Raw genomic sequence first — 7334 nt, forward strand, 5'->3', positions numbered from 1 at the left:
GGACTAGGATGGACCCAAAATTAGGACATCCAACAGCAATAATCGAATGGCAAGAAATGTCCAAGTCTAAAATGAAGGACGTTTTTATTTAAACATGTTTCAATCACATCCAAGGTACAAAAAGGTGCTCTGACCTACCAGCTGGCCACTGGAGGGCTTACGGCATGACTCCTTATGAATCCCCCCAGTGGTTGCTGTCCCTCTCCCCTGAAAGTGAAGCCAGAAAGGAATACCAGGCTGTATGACAGCTTCAGATATTATGGACTTTCTGAGTAAAGCAGAAAACTGGTTTGAGGAGCAGCCTAGTGATCAGTGTAGTGGATAGTAAACCAAGGGACCTAGGTTCAATTCCCACTTCATTCTAAATTGTGAGCCCTCAAGAAACAGACATATACCTTGTGAAGGACCTGCGCTCTGCTTTGTTCAGGAATGCCTCCCTCCCCCACAGACGTCCAGGGATTTTTCCAGGAAATCCCGCAGAAGCTCATGCACTGCTCCACTCTCCTAGGCTCCTCTCAACCCCGACTCAATATAATGACTCAGCAACTCAGTCAGGGCCATATATATTTATATCAGTTTATGCAAAGCAATTTCCCAAAGGTTCAACAAAGGATCAAAATCACAGCAGTTCGTGTAAAGCATTTCAAAGGATTCAAAATCCCAGCAGTTTATGTAAAGCAGTTTCCACAGGGTTCAAAAGCACCACCCACTGGGCCAGCCACCTCTCCCCATTGGACCCTCCAGGAAAAACAGCTTCTCAGCTCCCCTTTGGAGAAAACTACCTTCTTCCTTTTTTCACCCAGCTCCCATACCAAGCTCCCATCTGCTGCTTTATCTCACCTTTTAGTTTAGCTAGAGCTGAGGTATCCATCAGCTCCTCCTCTTTCCTCTCCCTTTTCTGCCCCTTGCCAGTCCATGGATTCCTCCCCACACCCCTCTCCCAGCAGCCCCTTCTTTCCTTGATTGGGCAGATTCAGGACCTCCACCCCTAGCCTAGTTCTCTGTGTCAGGATTTTCCAATTCCCCACCCTTGTCCTTCTCTCAACCTCCTCCGGGGGCTGATGGGAATGGAAGTCCCTGCTGCAATAGTATGCCTCCCTCCGGGACTGCTGGGAAACGTCCTGCATTCTAGGTTGCGCTCCTCTTGGGGACTGGAGTTGTAGTCTTTCTCTTTTCTCCACTTCTCTGGGGAATAGGATCTGCTCCTTTCTCTTGCCGTCTTCCCTCCTACCCCCCTCATATTCCTTACAACCTACAGACATATACCTACTGTACCTAAATATTTATGACATCTGCAAGTCTGAAGATTATTGAGATGGTATACAGTCAGGTATTTCCCTGTTTCTGGAAGGCTCAGTGTCACAAAATGCCTAACCACTCACCTAGGGCTAACCCTGCGGCCACTTAGAGGGTCTATCCCCAGCACAGCTCAGGTCCGCCTGCACCTGGGCATGTTCTCTACACTAGCACCCTCCTTCCACCAACTGGGTCCCAACCGCCTTGACAGTTCTGGAGTAGGGTGTTGAGAACCTGGGAAGGAAGCAACAGAATTTGTGAAGGAAGAAAACAAAATCTTCAAGATAAGCAAATGAATCAAAACAATTGGTAAATGCATAGAGGGGCATAATCAAAAGGGGTGCCCAAGTTTTCCTGAGGATGTCCTCATGATGGGGCAGGGAAACCCGTATTATCGAAACAAGATAAGCATCCATCTTTCATTTCGATAATATGATCAGGGACGCCCAAATCTTGACATTTAGGTTGTCCCTAGAGATGGTTGTCCTTAGACTTGGTCATTTCTGATTTTCGGCGATAATGGAAACTAAGGACGCCCATCTCAGAAATGACCAAATCCAAGCCCTTTGGTCATGGGAGGAGCCAGCATTCATAGTGCACTGGTCCCCCTCACTGCCAGGACACCAACTGGGCACCCTAGGGGGCACTGCAGTGGACTTCAGAAAAAGCTCCCAGCTACATAGCTCCCTTACCTTGTGTGCTGAGCCCCCCAAAACCCACTACCCACAACTGTACACCACTACCATAGCCCTTACAGGTGAAGGGGGGCACCAAGATGTGGGTACAGTGGGTTTCTGGTGGGTTTTAGCACCCACTAACACTGCTCCAGGGACCTGCATACTGCTGTGATGGAGCTGAGTATGACATTTGAGGCTGGCATAGAGGCTGGCAAAAAACATTTTTTTAATTTTTTTTTTGAGGGTGGGAGGGGGTTAGTGACCACTGGGGGAGTAAGGGGAGGTCATCCTCGGTCAGTTCGGGCACCTTTTCATGGCTTGGTCATAAGAAAAAAAGGACCAAGTAAAGTTGTCCAAGTGCTCGTCAGGGACGCCCTTTTTTTTAGATTATGGGTCGAGGACGCCCATGTGTTAGGCACGCCCAAAACCCGCCTTCGCTACGCCTCAGACACGCCCCTGAGAACTTTGGTTGTCCCCGCGACAGAAAGCAGTTGGGGACGCCCAAAATCGGCTTTCGATTATGCTGATTTGGGCAACCCTGGGAGAAGGACGCCCATCTCCCGATTTGTGTCGAAAGATGGGCGTCCTTCTCTTTTGAAAATAAGCCTGATAGTCTGTCTCCTGCTCTCAGGTTACCCCGGTGATTTCTAGGGTACTGGAGCCACATTCCCAGTGGTCCCACAGTTCCTAGAAAACACAGACCCAACACACAAACCACCAGGATTCTTAATCAGTCCAGACAAGCAGAATCAATAAACTTAAAAAAGGTTTATTGTAACAAAAAATATTGAACAGTGAACTATAAAAACAGATGGAAAATAACAGGCAAATAACAAGTAACTGAATAAGGATCAATTATAAAACTAAACATTTTATCACTACCTGGATAATACCTGGGAAGTACAGGAAATATAGCTGCTCACAGGTTACAGAATGTAACTTCTGACAGGGTCTCAGTGAAAAGGTCTTTCTCTATTTCTAAACTGAGACTGGAGAAAAATCCAGTATTTCTAGACTGAATTTGAGCTCCTGGGCCAATCAAAGCCCAGAACATTTTTCTTTTTTAAGTAACTGGTCACATCACTACAGGTTACTTCCTCTTTGTGTTACACTAAAGAAGGAACAGTCATTTCTCTGTAACAGCTTTAAACATAAAACATACACCACCTATTAGCTAAACTAGAGAAATACGCTTCATGAAAAATTCTTATAATTCACATGCTGGAAAATTCACCATTTCGCCACACTCAGCATTTAAAATAAGAGTTGTAGGAGGATATGAACCTGGGTGCCCTGGTTTACAGTCCGCTGCACTGACCACTAGGCTGCCCCTCTGCTCTGCAAAGACGTCTATGTGGCCATTTTTGAACTAGTGCTGCCAGATAGATGTTCTCATCACCGTTTTTTGGTGTTCATAATTTGGATGTTTTAGTTTGTAAAATGGCTGCTCATTTTGGACATTCTCATGTATTTTCAAAAAGGAAACTCTGACGTATTTCCTGTTTTAAAATGGGTGTGAGATGGATGGGGTTTTTTGAACATTATATGCAGGACATCCCAATTCTGACTTGGGCGTTCTTTTGAAAATGTTCTTCCACGGTGGATTAGGATTGAGTATGTTTTATATTTGTTTGGATGTGCTACTGGCTGTTATTCCTTTACTGTATTATTTGGTTTGTATTTAGTATTTACTATTATCTGATTTTATTGTAATCCACTTCAGCACGTGTGATGCAGACTATTAAATTTGACATTAAAGATTTAAGGGCCCTTTTACAAACCTGCGGTAAGTGCTAACGTGTGCTTACCGCAGTAATAAAACAGCGAGCGTGCTGATACATCCTGTGGTAATTTCAGGATGAGTGTATGCTACCCATATGCTAAAAAATAAAATTCATTTTGTCGCAGCGGGGGCATGTTCTGTGTTAATTGGTTATTGCAGGTTAGTGCATGAGCCCTTACAGCCTTCAAAATGGGTGGCAGTAAGTGCTCATGTGCTAATCTGTTTTAATGCCAATCCCAATGGCGAGAACCGTAAATATATATTTCTGGGACCGCAATTGAAACACCAATATATAAGACTGGTTCCCACCACAGCTTCTTCAACATTTATATTATTCGTCTGTTTTAATGGTGACCTCAGCGGTGCTCATTGCTAAATACTCATCTTTTTGAGATATGTCAGACTTGGGGGTTAAAGCGTCCGACACGCATGTTTCGCCCATAGACAAGCTGTCTTAAGGACAATCCCCCTAAGCCGTCTTCAGCGCCAGCTCTGCTATTTACTTTCTGGGACAACCCCTAGCAAAGATCTTTGCAAGGAGTTGTCCCAGAAAGTAAATAGCCGAGCTGGCGCTGAAGACGGCTTAGGTGGATTGTCCTTGAGACAGCTCATCTATGGGCAAAACATGCGTGTCGGACGCTTTAACCCCCAAGTCTGACATATCTCAAAAAGATGAGTATTTAAGTATTTATTTATTTATTGCATTTGTATCCCACATTTTCCCACCTCTTTGCAGGTTCAGTGTGGCTTACAATAAGATATGAATAATGGAAATACATTTGTTACAACTTGGTTATGGGTTGCATTGTACAAGTTATGCGAGACCATCGAAGTATCGTTAGGAATTTAACAATGGGACATCAACATAGAAACATTGGCGGGAGACAGTGGGAAGCTTAAAGGGCAGTATTGAGACACTAAGAGGCTCATTTTCAAAGCACTTAGCCTCCCAAAGTTCCATAGAAACCTATGGAACTTAGCCTCCCAAAGTGCTTTGAAAATATGCCTCAAAAACATATGGTGTACATATTTCTGTGAGTAAGTGTATGAGTGATGTGGAATTACGGGGGATGAGAGTCAGAAGTGGATGTATGACGCATTAATGAACAGTGAGTGTGGACTCTATGTGTTTTGGATCTTTCCGTAAATTGTTTCGAACAGATGGGTCTTCAATTGTTTGCGGAAGGAAGCTTGTTCATAAATCGTTCTTAAGTTGCGCGGCAGTGTATTCCAAAGCTGCGTGCTCATATGAGTATTGACATTAAGTATTGACTTAAAGATTATAAAAATCTAGATATAAAGACAGTATGATATATGGTAATCGGGTGAGCCAATGAAGAGGTGGGTGCTGGACACATTGCTTCTCTCTTGTATTAGCAATGAGCACCGCTGAGGTCACCATTAAAACAGACGAATAATATAAATGTTGAAGAAGCTGTGGTGGTGCATAAGTTGACAAACTAGGAACCAGTCTTATATATTGGTGAATCTGTTTTAATGGCCATGTGCTAATGGCAAAATTATCGCATAGCCATTAATACAAAGGAAGTTCCATCATTTTACCCCAGCAGTAAAAATGGCCTTAGTGCACAGGAAGACTCACATAAGGGTCTCTAAGGCCACTTTTTAACATTGTTTGGTAAAGAGTCCCTTAATTAAAATGGAAGATGCATACTTTGAGTGGCTCTATTGCTTCAATTATAATGAAACTTTTATTCAATAAAATGAATATTTTATATGTGAGAATTTTGTTCACTGATTTTATTCCATAGATGTATTGATAATTACACAGGACTCCGTTGTGAAGCAGTTTTACTCCCTAGCAAAAAAACACAAGCTAAAAGTGGGTTGTTGACCACTTTCTTGGTTCTGGCGATATTTCTTGGAGTATTTTTAGCTGCTGCAGTCTACTTCCTTTGCAGGTAAGATAACTTTTGTGCAAAGAAAAGAAATTCTTGGAACTATGGCCAGCTTTCAAGTTGTTTCCACTATTTTAATTTTTGAGTTCAACAAAATCAATTTGTTTCAGCAATCACATTTCCTGGAACACTAAAAACAAGCAAAGTTAAACAAATTGCACAACCCTCATGAAAAATCTATACAAAAAAAAAATGGGTGAAATTCAAAACCCCTAAGTAGACCTAACAGGAAACAGTAAACCAATCTTCAAGGAAAACGTTATTATAAATATATTTTATTGACTTGGTGGTGATAAATATTTACAAATAAATATTTCAGGCATCATATATGTTGTGTTCTGTTATGATTTCAACAGCACTCAGCTGTCAATGTACTATACAAGTTCCAGTAATGTCCAAACTTGCATCAACTTGCAAAAAAATTGTAAAATACAGATTAAATACACTGATCTGAAATGGCAACAGCCAATGGGAACTGACATAAACATTAGCTCTTCAGCTGAATTTTTATTTTCCAACATCCAGGTCACGGTGGGGAGGAGGGATGAATAGTCACAGGAATCCCAACACCAGTGTTTCATTTAACTGTATGCCAGTCTCAAGTGAGCTGTTTGACAATATTCATATGCCCCAACTTCGCTAAAGGTATTGAAATCTTTCACGGAGGCAAGAGTACCTTCAATGTAGCAGACATTTCCTAGGATCTAAAATGCCAATTGAATGCTGCGTTCAAGAGGTACCTGATTCTTATTGACATTGGAGCACCGCTGAAATCATAGCACAACAGAACATATTTGACATTTGAAAGACCTGCAAATCGCCACAAAACATTCATAAAACGTCCAATTTATTCACCACTAAAATCTCAAACTAATAAATAATGAAAAGCCTGACACCAGCTTAGTATGGTGTTGCTTTCATTACCTTTATAAAAAATAAATGCAGATTTTGAAGATTTCTGTATTCTTCTGAATATTTTATTTTCTCTGAGTTTATCAGCTTAGAAATGCTTCGTTGTTATTTCTAATTTTCAGTATGCCCCACTGCATTATAGCTGTTTAAAAAGTGTTAATTGGCATCTGAGCACATTGTATAAAAAATACCCCTCCCCCCCGTGCCTTTACTGTACCTCTATTTCTGTGAAGCGAGGGAAAGTACCTTCTAGACCAGTAGGTAGACAAAGAGAGTATCCATCCTAGGGTCAGATTAACTTTATATTAGGCCCTAAGCAAACATACAGTTGTGGAATTCCCCTACCACGAACCCCTGTTTATTCCCCCCCCCCCCCAATCACATTCAGTTTTCCTGCTCCCCCCCCCCCCCCCCCCCCCATCTTCATTCATGGGTCATGGTAGAAGGGAAAAGTAGGGAGCCTAATGTGGGTGTGGCAGCAGTACGTGAATATGGGGACCACACAGCACATGCTTTGAATGGAGCAGCTTAATGGTTGTAGCTAGAGAGCTGCCAAGTTAAGTAATTCCAGGGGGAAGATTTCAGGCCAGTTGTGGATTTCTGACCATAGGGTGCATTCCCCCCTACCCCCTCCTCCCCCTCACCTCCTCTCCCCCCCCCCCCCCATTCAAATCCAGCAATTCTTCTCTCTCCCCTCCTCTCCCTCCATCCATCCATGTCCAACAAGTCTCATCTCTCCCCTGCCCT

At 42.8% G+C, this 7334-nt stretch overlaps 1 long non-coding RNA gene across 2 annotated transcripts in view; it reads left to right on the forward strand.

Annotated features, from left to right (window-relative positions):
• LOC115457785 overlaps positions 1 to 5612 on the forward strand; it is a 77406-nt gene extending 71794 nt beyond the window's left edge. For both annotated transcript variants that reach the window (XR_003940001.1, XR_003940002.1), the window contains one exon: positions 5529 to 5612. This is a non-coding gene — a long non-coding RNA (uncharacterized LOC115457785). The remainder of the gene's footprint in view (positions 1 to 5528) is intronic.
• Positions 5613 to 7334: the final 1722 nt, after the last annotated feature.

This window comes from Microcaecilia unicolor, chromosome 1, assembly GCF_901765095.1.
Source record: "Microcaecilia unicolor chromosome 1, aMicUni1.1, whole genome shotgun sequence".
In the NCBI taxonomy this organism is placed as follows: Eukaryota; Metazoa; Chordata; class Amphibia; order Gymnophiona; family Siphonopidae; genus Microcaecilia; species Microcaecilia unicolor.